The sequence below is a fragment of the Podarcis muralis genome, chromosome 9, assembly GCF_964188315.1.
Source record: "Podarcis muralis chromosome 9, rPodMur119.hap1.1, whole genome shotgun sequence".
NCBI classification, from domain to species: Eukaryota; Metazoa; Chordata; class Lepidosauria; order Squamata; family Lacertidae; genus Podarcis; species Podarcis muralis.
Window position 1 is genome coordinate 42,970,759 of NC_135663.1, and position 20,366 is coordinate 42,991,124.

The 20,366-nt window shown below is 42.6% G+C and overlaps 1 protein-coding gene across 4 annotated transcripts in view; it reads right to left on the minus strand.

Moving 5' to 3' along the window:
- Window positions 1-20,366, minus strand: part of FSTL5 (follistatin like 5) — a 319,455-nt gene that overhangs the window by 71,565 nt on the left and 227,524 nt on the right. The window lies entirely within an intron of this gene.

Below are 20,366 nucleotides of genomic sequence, written 5' to 3' on the forward strand. Positions count from 1 at the left end.
GTGTAAAAGTTGGGGTGTCTAGGCGACGTTTCGACGAGGTCTCACTCGTCATCTTCAGGCTGGTGCTTTCGGCTTCTTGTTACTGGAACAGAGCAGGATCTCAGTGTTTGAGTTCCTATAAATACTGTTGAGGAGGTTCTGGGCAGAGAGGAAGTTCCCAGGCTAGTGTGCCTTTTCTTCTTTTGTTCCTTAATTGCTTGAGGGATATCTTGAGTGATTTCTTGAGTGATATCCTGAGTACCACTTAGGTGGGTCATTAGGTGTGGATTAGTTGCTAAAGCCTTTGTGTCTTGACCTCTTGAACTTTGTGAAGAGTTTTTCTGAGAAGATGGGTGTACTACATTTAGTTGTGCTCTGGCTTGGCTTCGTGTATAGGGGCGAGCTGTGGTTTTGTGGCCTGTGCCAGCCAGATCTGTGTAGGGATTGCAGGGGGGTGCAGCATCCGGAGGTGCCACCATGGTTTGGCTACTGGATGGTGTCTGTAATTTATCTGTGGAGAGGGTCTGGGTTTGGGTCTGGTGTGGTTGATTGGTGATGGCGTTCTGTGTGCCTCTGGATCTGGTGTCAGTTTTTGTGGGGAGGGCTAATTTCCAGATGTCTGGCAAGCGGGATGTGTCGTCACGCTTGTTCATGTTGTGAGGGTGTTTCTCTATCTCGATGGCTTCCATGATTATTCTCTTGTGGTGATGTTCCATGTTAGAGAGCAATTTGGAATCTGCAAAATTAATTTCGTGTCCTGTTTCTTTCATGTGTTGGAAGAGAGAGGAAGTTTTTTCTTCTTTTTTGACGGCATTCTTGTGTTCTGCGATACGTGCATTTATTCGTCTGTTTGTTTGTCCAATGTACGTGGCTGGGCAGACTTTGCAGGGTATTTCATAGACCCCTTGGTTTTCCAACTGGATTTTATCCTTGGGGTTTCTGAGGATATCAAAACAGCCTTTTGCGCCAACCAAAAAATAGCCAATATCCTCAGAAACCCCAAGGATAAAATCCAGTTGGAAAACCAAGGGGTCTATGAAATACCCTGCAAAGTCTGCCCAGCCACGTACATTGGACAAACAAACAGACGAATAAATGCACGTATCGCAGAACACAAGAATGCCGTCAAAAAAGAAGAAAAAACTTCCTCTCTCTTCCAACACATGAAAGAAACAGGACACGAAATTAATTTTGCAGATTCCAAATTGCTCTCTAACATGGAACATCACCACAAGAGAATAATCATGGAAGCCATCGAGATAGAGAAACACCCTCACAACATGAACAAGCGTGACGACACATCCCGCTTGCCAGACATCTGGAAATTAGCCCTCCCCACAAAAACTGACACCAGATCCAGAGGCACACAGAACGCCATCACCAATCAACCACACCAGACCCAAACCCAGACCCTCTCCACAGATAAATTACAGACACCATCCAGTAGCCAAACCATGGTGGCACCTCCGGATGCTGCACCCCCCTGCAATCCCTACACAGATCTGGCTGGCACAGGCCACAAAACCACAGCTCGCCCCTATACACGAAGCCAAGCCAGAGCACAACTAAATGTAGTACACCCATCTTCTCAGAAAAACTCTTCACAAAGTTCAAGAGGTCAAGACACAAAGGCTTTAGCAACTAATCCACACCTAATGACCCACCTAAGTGGTACTCAGGATATCACTCAAGAAATCACTCAAGATATCCCTCAAGCAATTAAGGAACAAAAGAAGAAAAGGCACACTAGCCTGGGAACTTCCTCTCTGCCCAGAACCTCCTCAACAGTATTTATAGGAACTCAAACACTGAGATCCTGCTCTGTTCCAGTAACAAGAAGCCGAAAGCACCAGCCTGAAGATGACGAGTGAGACCTCGTCGAAACGTCGCCTAGACACCCCAACTTTTACACGGGAAGATACCCGAGGACACCAAAACCTGCATATATATATATATATATATATATATATATATATATATATATATATATTCATTTCCCCAGGACCCTGCATTCTTATAAAACATGAATGAATCTTTCCTCAGACTTGGATAGATAGGATTTAAACAAGGTACTGAATTGCATACTTCCTTTTCAACACTTGAAGGTTCAACACTTGAAACGTTGCAATAAGAAAAAAAAGAAAACAAGCTGAGCCCAGTTGTATGTGAAGTACTCTCCTGTGTCTACACAGTCTCAAATCCAGAAAGTCTTCAATAGTACTGCATGGTTATCAACTATGATTTAATTAGGCCATTACACTTGCTGTTAGTAATTTCTTCTTAATTCTTATTTTGGCTTTTATGTTTCCACACCATTAATGTTATTAGGTACCAAGTGGGTGTTTCTTTTATATAGATGTGTGGTATATTTTCATAAAACTACAGTAAGTTAATTGGAACAACCTGTTAGCTAGGAGCATATGGAGTCCCATTGAAAGTATATTACGATGAGAGATAACTTCTGTTGTACAATATTTAATGCAACACTAAAAATACAACACATAACAGGAAATTAAAGGATACAGCAACATAGCAAAGCACTTTTTTCTGCTCTGTTTAAAAGCCTTCAGATGATAAAGAGCTCAAACTGGGAAACTAAAAAAGATGAGATGACATAATGCTCGAAGCAGTGGCATATTGGCCTGGTTCAGACAAGCTCCTGGGTGCAGAAAGCCTATACAGTGGTGTCCACCAGACTTTTTTCAAAGAGGGCCGGATTTGATGAAGTGAAGGGCCGTGAGGGATGACCAAAGTTGTTAACCTTTTTTAGGATTGAAGTTGTTGAGCTTTTTTTAGGGTTGAACTTGCTGAGGTTTCTTTATTTCCTGGAGTAAAATCCTAAACTGCCACAGGGGCCAGATTAAACCGAGATTAAACCGACTAGCGGGCTGGATTAGGTCCACGAAATGGACTTTGGACATGCCTGGCCTATCGAGAGGGAATTGGCTTGTTCCTTGCCACAAGGCACACTTGCCTTGCCATATATTGACGAATTGGATGAAGCATTCAACTGTAAAACTATGCATGTAAGTCTCAACCTCACAGTAATTTCCTAGATTCTATGCACTTAACAACAAAACTAATGCAGTAGACTTGTACGCACATTGGCCTCTATGCAGAAGTTTGGCCATAAATGAACAGTCAACAGCATGAAGGTGACAAGCAGAATGGTGTTTGTTATAGGATGGAGGGAGATTAAGGGCTCAATTCAACTAACTGGCCCTGGAAGCAAAGACGTCCACTAGTGTAATGGGGCTTTTCCCCTTCTCCCGTCCCAGCTGGCTTGTGCGGGGTCAGGACATCTCCCAGAACAGTATGTGGGAGGAGGAGAGAGATCATTTCATCAGACAAGCAGAAATGAATTTCAACACTGAATTCTTTCCTAGGATGTGTTGTACCTAATACAGCACACATGGATTTGAATGTTTTGGGCTTTACTTGTATTTTAAAATCTGCCACACAATTGAACAATATTGAGAATGTGCAGATATCCATCTCTATCATTTCATCCTTTGCTGTTTCTTGTGTGGTGGCTTTGTTTGGTGGCTTTGTCTTTTCATGAAATCCTAAACAAAGGACGCTGGCACTGATTTCAGACATGATCTCAGTGATTTTGGGTAAGATCTCACCCCAAGTGGATGTGATCTCGCCTGAAGTCAGCACCGATGGCAGAACCACTTCTCTGCTGTTGGTGAAGATGGCAGGGAAGGCATAGGGGTGGCATCTTGGTGGCTTTTGCCACCTGAGGCAGCAGCCTCACCCTGCCCAATGTCCAGCTCTGTATGCGCTTGTCAGTTTCACACAATTCATTCGCTACAGATGGGCACGGATAAGAAAGTGATTTGGCCTCGGCTCCACACCAGCAATTTCTTGGCAAGGGACTGAAATTGCCTGTAATATGATTTGGTGACAGCTCAGTTTCAGAACTAGCCACATAAACATTATACGTATAAAAAAGCAAGCAACTCACCCTAGAGGCTTTTCTATTTAAGCTATGAAAATCCTTGGCAATTATACACACAAGAAAAGACCGATCTCATGATTATTCTCTGAGGACTACACTGGAGAGTGGCACTAACAGTACACTTAAAATACAAGGAAGTTATATACAACCCCACAGAGAAATCAAAAGGAGACAATAAAACAAAAGCAAGTCCCCAGACAACAAATCAAAGACAAATGTTGCTTTGCATGTGTAACAGACCATGGTTAGACAATGATTACAGACCTTTCTGTTACTACTTTTATTAACTATTAGTGCTTTACAAAGTTTGCTTGGCAGAGAAGGATCAAGCGATCCTTGGGATATGAGCAAGCAAATGAGTGGTGAGTTGCTCTCTCCCTACTTTCTTCCATCTCCCCAAATTCCTTAGGTGTCAACATGCATAGAGAGATGTAGCACAGAGAATTCAGAGACATATCAAAATGCAAACTTTTTTTGTTTGTGCCGTATCAAAATCTGTTGTCCATTTTTTTTTTTAAAAGAGTTCTTCCTCTGCAAAAGAAACTCCAGTTTTTTTGCATCATTCTTTGGCTACTTGAGAATTTCAGTGTGTGCAAGGTTTTTGAGTTTACCTTGTTATTCTAAAGTGGCCAGGGATGGTGCATTCCCCATCCCTGTGGGTAAACATTTATCCAACACTCAGAAGTTTTCCTGGCTGCCCATGATCGGAAAAATCCCCATGTTTCTTAGCATGGAATTTAATTAAAGTATGGGCACCCAGGAAGGCTGCAGAAAGCAGATCTAAAGAGAAATTACTGGTAGAATGAAAAAAGGATACACACAAACACCATGCCACCACTCAACAAGTAAGGTAAGTATGACACAAATCCACCACCCATGAGAATTTCACTGAATATTCCCTCATCTTTTATGACTTTCAAATGCAATTTCTTTTCTCATTAATGGAAAATGGGTTTTAAAAAAATAAGAGAAATGTTCAGCATAACATTATTTTTTTATATACATTTTGAAAAGTCGGGCCTATAGTTAGACAAATCATGTCCTCCAAATCATGGAGAGCCACGTGTTGTGGTGACATTAACAAACTGCCTTATTGTTGCTGGAGCGGGCCTGTTTGGATGACCTCTGCACCTCATTGGTTGCCTCTTTGTTACTGGGGAAAAATTTGTGTCGGTTGGGGTTTGATTGGCAACTAAGGGGCTATTTAAGGGGCTGCATGAGGTAAAGTACTTTCTCTTTCACATCGTGCAGCTGATCTCCCTCCCTATAATTTAAGGTGTGTTTTGATCTTGCTATGCCTGCCTAGGGGTCGTCTGTTTTTGGAGCAGGGGCCCGGTAGGAATTTTGCCACTTGGCTGATTGGCTGGTGCCATTTGTTTTTTGCCTACCATGTAGCAAATCGTCACAACTTTGTAAGGTTGGCGGTTAGGCATTGGTTCATTCTTTGGTGGAGGGGATTATGGACTGGCTGTGCCTGCTCCTCATTTTTGTTGTTGCTGCTAGTGAATTCCATTAAAGGAATCCAGGGGCTCAATTTGCTCTGTCCGATCCCCTCTCAGGGGTAGAGCCATGCCAGAGTTCCTGGGAGAATCTGGGGTGAACTAAGAAGCGGAAATCCGCCTCTGTGCTCCCCCAGTATGTTTTCTCTTACTGACCTCTGGAGGTTCCAGTTGTCAGTCCTGTACCTGCTGGTGAAGGTTCAGGTAGTCCGAACCAATGCCTAAGCAACCACTCACATGCTGTAATCAATAAAGCTGTGGCCAAATTAATGCCAAAAATCTTAAACAAATATTCTGTGTCCTGTGTGATTTATTTTGGAGGGGGTTTGGGGGTCTTCACACACAAAGACTTTCATGTGCCTTTTGTGCAACATGTGTCTATTATGGTTAGGACTGAGACCCAGTTCCTTCTCATAACACAGTGCAGTGACATCAAAAGAAGCAACTACATATATCTTTGTACAAAAGGCAAAACAGTAAGTAGGCATGCGGAGATTTATTCCTCCCTATCATAGAGAACCCCCTCCAAACCCTGCTCTTCATGCCAAGTGTGTCTAGTGTGCCTGTACCCTGTGCCTATGCTTTAGCAATAGAGACAGTAAAGTTGATAAAATAGGACAGGACTAGATGAAAGAGATTGTTCTCCTACAGCCTTTATAATCTTCCATGCAAGCTAGGCCTGCTATTGTCCCTTGCTAACAGTAACTTGTTACCATAGCCTCTTGTTCTCAAAGAAGTGGTAAACCTGTGTCTTAGCACTTTAGGTGGAGGCTGAGGTCTCACACATTCTCTTTAAGAAGCAAAAGCAAAACCATGCCCAGAAAATTAGAAGTGAGAGAGAAATACGGGCTAAAACCAGTGGCAGGCAGTCATTGGATGAGGGGGATTAGACTACAGTCATACCTCATGTTATGTTTGCTTCAGGTTGCGTGTTTTCAGGTTGCATCCTGCAGCAACCTGGAAGTACCGGAAAGGGTTATTTCTGGGTTTCACCGCTCACACAGATGCAGACGCGCAACATGACCGCATGCGCAGAAGCGGTGAATCGCAACCCGCGCATGCGCAGACGCGGGTTGCATTCTTTTCAGGTTGTGATCGGGTCTCCAGAACGGATCCCATTCACAAACAGAGGTACCACTGTAGTTCTCTTCTTCCCAAAGCCTGCCTTAGGAAGAGAGGTGTGATGCTCTGTTGGGTCCAAAAGCCTTCCTGCCACCATCCCAAAGCCTGCCTAGCTTTAGGAAGGAGGCAGCAGGGCTCCAGCATCCTGTCAGAGGCCTGGTGTCTCCTTCCCAAAGCCTGGGACACTTCTGCCTGTCTTAGAGAAAGAGGCACGATTCTCACCAACATAACATCAGCCCCCTCCCCCAATTGTCTTGCAAGCTGGTGTCTCTGGCCCTAACTGTTCACCTATGAAAAATTTCACTGCACCCCACTGCACCCCATTTTCCTTTGTGCAGGGGATGGAGGCACGCTAACCGCCACCTGTAATCTGAGGTGCTATATCCCAGAGAGGTATTATTAGCCCCCCCTTTCCTCCCTGCTCCAACTTTCAAACTCATTTACTGGCTTCTGCAAAGAGCAAAGCTTGAACAATAAATGGAAGCCAGAAACATTTGTTGCACATCAAGACTACATGCAGAAAAGATGATGATAACCTAAAATTGTGCAATTTGTCCATTTCCAGGGGCCCGGATGATTGTAATTATGAGGCATGTAGAGTTCACAGTGTGGGCTTCTAACAAAGATTGGAAGTACTGAGTTAGAGCAAAGCTGGAAGCCAATTTGTGACATGCGCTACTTCAGATATTCCATGTATACGCACCCACCCTCAATGATGAACCTCATTCCTGTCATGGTTATATTACCACTTATGTGCTGTGGTCTTGCATCCTGGCTTTTAAAGCATCTTGTGCAGATAGCTGCATCTCATATGCCAGTTGGTATATAATGCAAGTGGGAATAGGAGGGTGGTAAACCCTGCTGAGTTATGCGAGCACACATCCCTGGCTGTGTTTAAGAGACAATGTAGGACTTGCCTGTTCTAGAGAGTGATTCAGGTTTGCTTGTTTTTTTTAGTGTGCTGTTGAAAAGTGTTCTTGTATGTGATGTTTCTCACCGCTGCTGTTTTTAAAGCTGTTTTATGCTGCTTTTAGGCATGTTTACAGTCACTATATTTATTGTTTTTATTAAATACTTTGAGCTTCATTGGATAAAAGTCACGTAAGAGATAAGCAGAGACAGATGGATTTTGATGAATAAACATGCTAAATTGAGATCATTGTTCTATGGGCTGGCTACTTTCCTTCCCTGGGAGTACAAAAATAGATAAAATGGACCACAAGTGAACTGGCCTCTCTCTTTTCCATTTCTAGCATTATCTGTGAAGACGGAACCAACCGGAACACATGTATGCTCCCAATTTGGGCATTTCTCTACGACTGAAGTGCACATTGTTCTGCTGCTTGTTACCCCAGATCTAGACACACAAAAGGGTCTAACTCAATAATGCTTCCTTTTACAGCATTCCTGGAAATGTGCAATATCACCCTGTATTGGCTGTGTTGCATTTACGTTATCTAGCGAATCATGAAATATACACACGCATCCTGAGCAGTCTGGAATCTGCCAGTTCACTATCAGGAAAAGGTAAAAGGTAAAGGTAAAGGACCCATGGACAGTGAAGTCCAGTCAAAGGTGACTATGGGGCTGCGTCGCTCATCTCACTTTCAAGCCGACAGTTTTCTGGGTCATGTGACCAGCATGACTAAACTGCTTCTGGCGCAATGGAACACCATGACTGAAACACATGGAAATGCCATTTACCTTCCCACCGCAGCAGTACCTATTTATCCACTTGCACTGGCGTGCTTTTGAACTGCTAGGTTGGCAGGAACTGGGACAGAGCAACGGGAGCTCACCCCGTCGTGGGGATTTGAACCACCAACCTCCTGATCAGCAAGCCCAATAGGCTCATAATGCAAGTCTGCAGAATATGTACATAGTCATACCTCCGGTTGCAAACATGATCCACGCAGGAGGCATGTTTGCAACCCGCAGCATTCGTAGCCTGAAGCGCTGTTTCTGTGCATGTGTGTGACGCGATTTGGCGCTTCTGTGCATGCGTGTGACGTCATTTTGTGCTTCTGCGCATGCGCGAGTGCCAAAACCCAGAAGTAACCCGTTCCGGTACTTCTGGGTTTGGCGTGGTCTGCAACCTGAAAACGAGCAACCCGCAGTGTTCGTAACCCAAGGTATGACTGTATAATTTATATGCATAGTTGCAAATAAAGGTCTCTGGGACAATTAAGATGTTGGGTGGTTCTCATTGTCACTTTGCAGAATGCCCAATGAAGTATACAAGCATAGTGAAGAGTTCTGGGGAACAGAATGGAAGACTTGGGGCTCAGTCCTCTAGGCAACCCTCTAACTGCACTCCTAATACAAACTTCATCTCTTGAGGTATCAGAAAAGAAGCTACTGGTAGGGCATTTGCTATGATTCATCTATTTTGGAACAATATGTAATTCAGACACTTACCTTGTTGAACTTTACTGATCTTACTGTCTGTTCTCACTTCCAGTCTAACTCATAAAGTAGGCTCATATGCACACTAGCACTTTAATATCCACATTGTGTACTATGGCAGGAAGCAGTTCAATTCCATGTACCTCTATAACATAATTTCCAGTTAAATGACTCCAGTTTCCTTAACTGGTCACATCAATACCTTTTCAGCAATTACTGTTGCATGTGCCATATAATCTATTACAATCTACACCCCCAATCCACTAACTTGACCACCTTTTGCACTCCCGCTGAACCAATCCTAACACATCCCAATGCAATCATTACTCACTAACCTGAGAAATGCCATCTTATCTCAATAACAAAGTGAGGGCTTTCCTTTTAAACCTCTTTCACCAATAATAACTGTGCATTCCTTTCCTACCCCCATTTCATGTAGTCTTGGAATCCCTACTTGCATGATTGGTCCTGTTCCAACACTAAAATGGTCAAGTGAATTATCCATAAAAGGAAGCTCACAGAGATAAATTCCCAGATTAATATGCATATATATCAAGGTTAGGGACGCGGGTGGTGCTGTGGGTAAAAGCCTCAGCGCCTAGGGCTTGCCGATCGAAAGGTCGGCGGTTCGAATCCCCGTGGCAGGGTGAGCTCCCGTTGCTCGGTCCCAGCGCCTGCCAACCTAGCAGTTCGAAAGCACTCCCGGGTGCAAGTAGATAAATAGGGACCGCTTACTAGCGGGAAGGTAAACGGTGTTTCCGTGTGCGGCTCTGGCTCGCCAGAGCAGCAATGTCACGCTGGCCACGTGACCCGGAAGTGTCTCCAGACAGCGCTGGCCCCCGGCCTCTTGAGTGAGATGGGCGCACAACCCTAGAGTCTGGCAAGACTGGCCCGTACGGGCAGGGGTACCTTTACCTTTTTATATCAAGGTTATAAAATTATTACAAGAAATGGAAAACCTCGTGCTTCAGATTGCACTGATTTGGCCTTTCCCCCAATTCATTCTTCTCTCATGAAGCAAAATTTCTTATTTTCTGTTTGCAAGTTATATTTATTCCTCATCGCAATGTCTGCAGAGTGCAAGCTATTTAGCAATTTGACTGTAGCGTGCTAGTACATCCCACCCCCGTCCAACATACATTACATGGTTTTATGCTTAGCCATGCACTGTTTTGACATTCCTCAGTAATGATTGTACAATCTTCATAAAGTTTAGGAGAAAAAACAGCTTGAAATGTAAAGACATCTTCAATATGAGTTCTGAAAATTATAAACAGGGCGGGGGAGGGGGAAATGTAAAGTTGGATACCACCCAGACTGTTAACAGCATGCTACTTGTCACAGCATTTCAAGAGTCTGCCCCCTCTTTTTTCTCTCTCAAGCAACTAACTCAAGTCATCGTTGTTTCAGTATACCTGAAGGAGCGTCTCCACCCCCATTGTTCTGCCCGGATGCTGAGGTCCAGGGCCGAGGGCCTTCTGGTGGTTCCCTCATTGCGAGAAGCAAAGCTACAGGGAACCAGGCAGAGGGCCTTCTCGGTAGTGGCGCCCACCCTGTGGAACGCCCTCCCATGAGATGTCAAAGCGATAAACAACTACCTGACATTCAGAAGACATCTTAAGGCAGCCTTGTTCAGGGAAGTTTTTAACGTGTGACATTTTAGTGTATTTTTGGTTTCTATGGAAGCCGCCCAGAGTGGCTGGGGAGGCCCAGCCAGATGGGCGGGGTATAAATAATAAATTATTATTATTATATAATGATTTCCTCATCTTTGATCCATATTAAATGTACATTGTTGTTGTTTAGTCGTTTAGTCGTGTCCGACTCTTTGTGACCCCATGGACCAGAGCATGCCAGGCACTCCTGTCTTCCACTGCCTCCCGCAGCTTGGTCAAACTTATGTTGGTAGCTTCGAGAACACTGTCCAACCATCTCATCCTCTGTCAAAGTATTGGAGCCTCAGCTTCAGGATCTGTCCTTCCAGTGAGAACTCAGGGCTGATTTCCTTCAGAATGGACAGGTTTGATCTTCTTGCAGTCCATGGGAGATAGCGGGATCTGTATGTACTGAGTCAAGCAGATAGCGGGATCTATATGTACTGAGTCGGAACCACTGTTAGCATCTTTCCAGGGTTTCATACAATAAGTCTCTCCTAGTACTCCCTGGAGATCCTGGGAACTGAACCCGGAATCCCCTGTAGGCAAGGCAGAGCTAGTAAACTACTAGTAGCTACTGAGCTAGAAAGGAACAACACACCCCAACTGTTCCTAAATATTTCCTGCTCTGAAGGGTCAGTAGAGCATTTCAGTGCCACATATAAACTGATCACGCCATGACAAATAGGTTAACCGCTACTATATCAGTAAGCAAAATATAGGATCCCTAAGGTTTGAATTATCATTCTCTAGTATTTTTGAACCTTTAAGCAGATTACTTTACTGCTTGTTCCAAAGGTACCTCCAATCAGTTTCACTGAGTGACCTCAAGTTTTATTATTATAAAGAGAGGGAGAAAAACACCTCTCTACCCACTTTCTCCATACCATGCAGAATTTCTTTTTGAACAAAAAGTGTCTTCACATGCAGAACCCATGCAGAAAATCTGTCCCACCATGCTGCCATTTGCAATCCAATTTAAATGGCCATTTGATTTACAATGTCTGTGGTTCCTGAAATTCCTTTCCAAAGCCACATACTTGCCTCTCTCCACCAAATTCTGTACTTTTCCCTTTATTTTAAATTCAGTACATTACCCTGAGAGTCTGCTTGGAAAAATCAATGGAACTAGTTAACACACTGAGCTCTAAAACCTATGTCTCATGGTAAACGTTACCCAAGAGTGTTTCAATAATTGTGCAAATCCCTGCAAACATTATGTTACTGTATATGCTTTATAGAAGCAGAAAAGCTCTCAACTAAATATGCTTTTTATTACCAGGAACAATATTGCCTTCCATGGGAATGATAAAACAGCCCAAAAGGCGTAACATTTTTCTTAAGGCATTATGTTGAATAAAAAATGCATCAAAATGTCATTTTCAAAGTTAGCTTCTTAGCTAAAATGTGTTTAGATATTGTTGCAGTTTAGGGTGCTTTTATACATTCTAGAGGAAACTCGGAAGCTACCCCAACAACAAATGTTTGGCTGTGCTGCTTTATGTTAGCTCAGTTGGTTAGAGTGTGGTGCTTATAATGCCAAGGTTGCAGGTTCGATCTCCATATGGGACAGCTGCATATTCCTTCATTGCAGGAAGTTGGACTAGATGATCCCCAGGGTCCCTTCCAACTCTACAATTCTCTCATTCCATGAAAGGACAAATGGAGGATACTAGTAGTACTGTGAAATATGAGACTACACTTAGTTATTAAACTTTTGCATTGAATTCAATAGGACTCAAGTACAACTAGCTTACTCTGGATCTACCTAATCATTACTGACATGGCCATTTGTGTTTGACATTCCACATTATTTACCTGAAGAGCATACATAAACATCACTGCAGTGCCTTTCCCTGGGCTATGGATGGAGTTATAAGGATTTCCTTCCAGACCTCACATTAAATTTCTTCTGGAAACCTTATTAGGTGCAATAGTTTGCATTTTCAACTTGAGATAAGTCGGCTCATCATTAACATATCCTTCATGAGGAACGAAGACATTGCTGAATTTCACTTTGATTTTAAAAAAAAAGGAAACTCCAATTCTGAAACTGCTAAAGTAGTCTTCAAAAAAGCTCAGTCCTAAGATTATGGTTCTTAAAAACTGGACTATTTCAAAAATTGCCTCTCTGAAGCTTCTACTTGCATTATGAGGGAAGACTGCACTGGTACTAATGGGAGCTTTTCTTGAAATGAAAATAGCATCCTTGAAGAGGATATTTTTGTTGAGACCCTGGCAGGATTAGAAAGATATCCCTCCACCTCACTCACATAGGTCCAATATCGCTCAAGCACCAACCCAATTTTATGTAGTTCTCCAACTAACCATTATGTTGAAAATGCATACCTTAGGGGAAATTGTGCATAAAAATGAATTTATTAGTGAAGATAACATAAAATATATTAAGAGAAGTAGCTTAAAAAATGTGTCCATTAGTCAAAACTGTTCCTTAGGAGAAATTCACACTAAAATAATGAAAAGAAAATTCATGAGGATTTTTTATATATATTCATAAATTGCTGCAGAAATGTGGAAAAATGAGAAATGAACAGATCCTTCCATCCCTAGCACCAAATCCACAATTAAGTGCCATGATGGAAGCCATAGCTGTCAACGTTTTCCCTTTTTTAAGGGAAATTCCCTTATTCCAAATAGGATTCCTTGCAAGGAAAGGGAAAAGTTGACAGCTACGATGGAAGCACCCATTATTAATCTGCACTGATCATAAATTGCATTTTTTTTGCAGTTCACTAAGATTTATACAACAAAAGCCCCCAGAAAATAGGACAATATGTATATACAATATCATAGACATGTTAGGTTAAAATTCTACTAAACATTAACTACATGTATTAACAACACACACACTCAAATGAAAAACATTGCTTCCACTATCCTTAGCTTCTTGCTTAGGGGGAAGAACAAAAACCTGTAAAAATGGTACAGTTGCCTAAGCTACTTAATTACAGTCAAGGCTTATCAAAACCTGACACTCATTTTAACTTCCTTGTTAGCAAAGGCCTTAACGCTATTCAATGCGAATTAAGTAACTGACATTAGCAGAGCACTCTAGTTGTAATATAAAATGCAAAATGCCAGGCAAATCATGAATTGTACCAGTTAAATGTTGGGGTGCTGAATGTATATGTTTAACACTGATCTTCAGATTGGGACAACACAAATGTTGTCACCACTAATTTACTGCACAATACAGCATCTTATTGCCCAACATCGATGGTTTACTATGCTACAGCAACTATTCTCTCGGGCCTTGTGTAGCAGCTGCTACAGTATTCACAGTAATAATGGAGGAAAACTTCCAACTATATATGACTGGAAGAAAACTAGTTCATTTGTCTGACTATGAAATCAAATCACTCTACGTTAATATAATAAATGTGCACGTGTTCTAATTATGTACATGGAATGCGAGTAAAAAGATAGGTAGATTTTCTGCACCTGCCCACTCTCTATATGTGCTCATGATTTCTGAAAGAGCATACATGAGTCGTGTATGTGCATAGGTTCTGCATGCATGATCAAGGAAGCCCAGATTCGACAGAGCTCATACACAATATGGTTAGTATGCATGTAGGCTTTTCCAGAAGTTGTTTTGTATGCACATAATGAGGAGGGACGCGGGTGGCGCTGTGGGTTAAAGCCTCAGCGCCTAGGGCTTGCCGATCGCATGGTCGGCGGTTCGAATCCCCGCAGCGGGGTGCGCTCCCGTTGTTCGGTCCCAGCGCCTGCCAACCTAGCAGTTCGAAAGCACTCCCGGGTGCAAGTAGATAAATAGGGACCGCTTACTAGCGGGAAGGTAAACGGCGTTTCCGTGTGCGGCTCTGGCTCACCAGATGCAGCTTTGTCACGCTGGCCACGTGACCCGGAAGTGTCTCCGGACAGCGCTGGCCCCCGGCCTCTTGAGTGAGATGGGCGCACAACCCTAGAGTCTGTCAAGACTGGCCCGTACGGGCAGGGGTACCTTTACCTTTACCTTTAATGAGGAGGGCAGATTCAGCAGGTAGGAGTGGATGCTTCCCTGCTTCCTATTAAGCACTGAATTTTTGTTTTTTTTTTGTTTTTTTTTATAATATTTTTTTATTGCTTTGTTTTCCAGGGTCAAAGTATAACGTCAATACATCGTCGATAACACAACAAAAGCTTTTTTTACAAAATAAAAGAAAAACAAAAAAGAATACACTTTTCCAAATCTTTTTTTTTCATCATCAACTGGACTTCCCCACATCCTCCATCCCTGCATTCTTTACAATAAAAATCAACAGCAAATTAATACCTTGTTTCATGTGTTTTTGTATTTTCATCTAAATATTTACTCTAAAAGTTAAGCTTTTCTCAGTCATAACTTAGTTTCAATCATTTCCGAATCTCAATACTGAAGCATGGTTTTCTCAAGACTTAGCAAATTCTCAACATTCATATAACTTAAAATGTTTTTGTAAATAGTCCTTAAATTTTTTCCAGTCCTCTTCCACTGCCTCTTCTCCCAGGTCTCGGATTCTGCCAGTCATTTCAGCCAATTCCATGAAGTCCATCAGTTGCGTGTGCCACTCTTCCAGTGTGGGTAACTCCTGTGCCTTCCAGTATTTGGCTATAAGGATTCTTGCTGCTGTAGTTGCATATAAAAAGAAAGTTCTATCTTTCTTTAGCACTCTCTGGCCCACAATGCCCAGGAGGAAGGCTTCTGGTTTCTTATGAAAGGTATACTTAAATACCTTTTTCAACTCGTTATAAATCATTTCCCAAAAAGCCTTCACCCTCGGGCATGTCCACCAGAGGTGAAAGAATGTTCCTTCAGCCTCCTTACATTTCCAACATTTATTGTCAGACAAATGATATATCTTTGCAAGTTTGACTGGGGTCATGTACCACCTGTACATCATTTTCATAATGTTTTCTTTTAAGGCACTACATGCCGTAAATTTCATACCGGTGGTCCATAACCTTTCCCAGTCTTCAAACATAATGTTGTACCCAATATCTTGCGCCCATTTTATCATGGCTGATTTAACTGTCTCGTCTTGAGTATTCCATTTAAGCAACAAGTTATACATTCTTGAAAGCACTTTCGTCTTAGGTTCAAGTAGTTCTGACTCTAATTTTGATTTTTCCACCTGGAAACCAATTTTTTTGTCCTTTTTAAAGGTCTCTAAAATTTGGGCGTAATGAAACCAGTCTCGCACCTTTCCTTTCAATTTTTCAAAGCTCTGCAACCTCCAAGTGTCCCCTACTTTTTCTATTATTTCACAATATTTTGCCCTAAGCACTGAATTTTTGAAACTGACATTCCAAATGAAATCAGCAACAAAATGTGCAGCACAAACCAGAAGTGAGGACAAAAAAAAGTGGGTGGGTGGGGTTGAACCAGGCGGCTAGATTCAGGAGCATGTCCGAATTCAGGACCAAAGAACGACCAAGGATGCAAGAACTCACCACAGTTTAGGAAAATATTGTAGACCAAGAAAGGTTCAGCAGGAATAGAAAGTCCTATTTATTCCTTCCTGTTCTTTGCTTGCCATAGAGTGGAGCAGCAAACTAAGATTAGCTAGGCATTCGATTTAGGCATAATGACAGACCATCAGTGGAGGCACCTAACTTAGGGGAATTGGGGCACTACCTGGCCTAAACCCCAGCACACAGAGACAGTTATAGCCCAGTCCTTCTTCCATTTCTTGAATTCATTTCTTGCATTCTGATCGGCAGGATCCTAGGCTCTGTGGTTTAACCCACAGTGCCACCCGCGTGCCTTTCTGTCATTTAGATATTACAATTAAATACTTTCAACACCATATCGCTCCCTTCACAGCTTAATACTTTGGTTCATAAGCAAGGGGCACTTCTCAGTTACCCACAACTGAGCAATTCTAAATGGTTATAACAGACCCACCTCTTCTTACTGGTTTGGGAGTCTTCAGTACCTAGAAGAACTCCCCTGTCCTGGCTTTACTGAGATGCAGGTAGTCTGAATTCCCACAGGATCTACCTCTCCCAGTTCAGTCACAGCCCTCCCAGAACACTCCTGTCTGTCTACCTTTCCCAGACCCTCAACCCTGTCTCCCTATCCAAGCTGCAAGGCTCTGTCTTCTCGCTATGGATAGTCTCCTCAGTGTGTATGTTTAACTTCTCAGAACCAGTTCTCCCTATCTCACTCCCCATCTCCCAACCTGAAACCTGTCTAACATCTCAAATCGAATCCTATCCCTCTTCTCAAATCTAGCCCGATCTCTCAAAACCAAACCCCATCTAACTCCCTATCTCTGAAACTGCTCCTTTTATTCTTTCCTCCCAAAGTGCTGCTCCTCCCCACTCTGGGGCTGGCTGACTCTTTAGCCAATCAGCGAGAGGCTCCAGCACTGGGCCTTTTTTATTGCCAAGGTGGTGGGAGAGGAGATTCTTGCTGACAAATCATGCTTATTGAAATGGATACAGATGCTAAGGATTTGTAAAACTAAAGCGCTTAAGTGTTTTTCCTGGTGCTTTACAAGGGAGAAGGATAGGGAGAGAATCAGAACAGGTGAAGGCCACACAAATCTCTCCCATCAGAAAAGCAACTGTCACAGAAGAGACTGCTTTCTGAACCAAAGATACTTTTCAGTTTAATTAGGTGCAATTTGTAACGAGCACTCACAGTTCATAATGTGGGTGCCCTTTGCATGATCGCGCACGGAACTACAGTTCCCAGGGAACGTACTAGTAAAAGGGGGCTGGCTTGCTTCTCAGGTTATTATTCAGAGGCTCATACCCAGCCTCAGTAATTAGTTCTTGCTGAGAGGCGGGGCCAGCCCCACTTATAAATGGGAGGCGGAGCCAACAACAGCCAGGCAATCGGCTCTGGAGAGTCACCCTCCCTACCCTCCCTGTATTTAATGTTTTCTTGTTTGCAGGTTAACTTTTCCTTCCTGTTAGCGGGCGCTGCTGCGGTATTTGACTGGTTGCTGATGAAGGACCGGGAAGAAATTTTCCTGCATTAGCAGGTTTTGTCTTCCCCATAGCAATTTGTCGCAACTTTGGCAGTTATGGCCTTGGGTGGAACCCTTTAGTCTTTTCTTCTCTATAATGGGGGGGGGGGGGCATGAAGTGGTGATTCACCCCCCTACGGCGGTGATTCCAGGGTCCCCTCTTAAAGGGGTTATACAATGGGTGTCACTGGCCATACACTGAAAGCTTGTCAGTGAACTACCCTGTGTGTGGGGATATGGGCTTGGCTGCCTGCTACACTTATGTCTCGCAGAGCACCCCCATATCCCATTTACCCTGATGTGCCCCAGTTCCCCCGGCTGGGGTGCTGGGAGGGATACACGCCCAAGGCCTAAGCCAAGGTCTTCCTACATTCAGAAGTTTAATAAAGTTGTGGCCTAATTTTAAGTCCAAAACATTGTCTGAGTCCTTAATCCTTTTCTTCGGATCCCTTGGGACTGGGGCTGTCGTGCCTGGTCACGCAAAATACAGTGCTTAAGTGGTCACAGTACCTTTGCAAGGGATGAGGAAGGGGAAAGAACAAGAGCATGGCAACTTCTCCTGGACCTCACTGACCATGCCCCCTAACCTCAGCAAACATGTCCCTTTGACATCCTAGCTATCAGCCTCACCAAGTCCAGTAGGCAGAAATTGCCACTGCAAGCCACTGTTTAATGTAAGTTCTGACCCACCCACCCAAACAATAATAGTAAGCGAGCATGGTCAATTTCAGATGTACAAACAAATCAGAGTTAAGCTACATCTGAACACAATCTATCAATAGAAACTCAGCATTCTTTTTTCCCCCTTAGCTGTCTCTCCAACTTCCCCACTGTGAAATTCAGATTTATGAAAAACAGGGAAAGCATTATTTTAGGCACAAGTTCAGCCTGATCTTCGCTTATGAGGCAATATGCAGACATTTCATTTCTATTTCAGATGCCACTTGCTAACCTCTCGTTTCAATTACATCTAACTCTAATTATACTCATATCATCAACACTTTCTGACAGGTCATATAACTCATTGCAGTAACAAGACCTTTAGTAAAGTGAAATCATATAGTAGGAAAATTGGTTTCAAGAGCCTACTTTTTAATCCCACAGATTTTAAAACATTGATACTTAAATGCTAACAGCGTTTGGCTTTCGGCCTCGACGGACTAGCAAAATGCATACACCTCTGATGCGCATGTTAATCGCTTTAGGAATGGAAACTTGTAAGTTATTCAGTGATGTGAAAATTACAGTCTTGCAAAAAGCAAGTGAAGAAAAAAAGGAGGTCAGGAGGCAAGGTGGGAAGGGGTTAATAGAAAAAAATGGAGGGTTAGAGGAGCATGTGAGAAAGATGATGGCTTTAGGACTAGGAAGGGGAATGAAAAAAGGGAGAAAGAATTGTTGAGGAAAGCATTCATCATAGTTAACAACTTGCTATTGGGAGCATGGTTGCAATGGGTGAGGGCTGACTATTTAAGATGCTATACCAAAGAAGGAACAGAAATTAAAAACTACCTAGAATCTTGTAGCACCTTAAAGCTGGAAGAAAATATAACAGCAAAAGCTTTCAGGTATTAGAATCCACTTCTCATCAGAAGTCAATAAAGTAAACTTTAGTTAATAAAAGGTGGATTCAACATAAGGCTATCTCATCCACCACCCTTCTTTCCACAATGACCAACATTACTAAATATAGCTCATGCATAGGACTTGAGGCCAATAGTGTTCATTTTTGATGTAATGAACATTAGTTGATGAAAGCTTACGGCATAACAAATGTGCTAGTCTTTGAGGTGCTACAAAATTCATGGTTGTTTTTGCTGTCACAAGACTAAGAAGGGTACTCATCTGGAAGAAATGGACAAGGGAGATGCTGAATCTCTGAATAAACATGCTTCATGATTGTGGGATTTCCTACAGGTTTGCAGCTTGGGAAAGCCAGAAAGAAGCACAGGTCACAATGAAACGTCTTAAATTTTCTGAGCAGGGAAAAGGGATGTCCCAGCAGACTCATTACAGGCACATATTTAGAGATATGATGGAACATGCAACTTTAAAGAACATGCATTATTAACAAGGCAGTACAGTCGTAAGGATAAATAAGCAGCAGGGTAACGTTGCCCATGGGCACACCAAAAAGCAAGAGAATGAAGATGAGAAACGCCACTAGAATTCCTGACAGCTCCTCCGTATCACTCAAGAGATAAAAATGAAAATGACAGGAACAAGGCAGTTTTAAGAGGCAACTTATGCATATGGGATGCCGAGTTAAGCTCCAGAATGGAAGGAAAGCACATTCAGAAGAGAGTCTCAATGAACAATGTGAACAGGCTAAAACCAAAGAAACAAAGCATGCTTTAATATAAGGTCCTTGAATGGGCATGTTTGCTGTAAAATACTGTCACTGCCTCAAAAAGCTTCACAAAGGCTTACAAAAAAATTATCCCTGGGATCCATAAGAAACACAAAGTGAGCAAAGAAACCAATTAATTAATGAATTTTACAGGAAAAAACCAACTTATGAAAAGTACTGCATCTACTTCAGTGGCCGTCTAGTAAAGATTATCCTCTTAAAGCAGGGCATGGGAAAAAGGCCCACAGAAAGATGGAGAAATATTTCTACTGTGTGTCATTGCCACATGCTATTGCCCTTCTGTTCTGTTCCCAAATTATTCTGTGGTGGGTTTTTTAAACTTCTCATCTTATTTTAGTATGTGTATTTTTATGCAAACTATTATTTGAATGTGAATCTTCTGTCAAAAATACA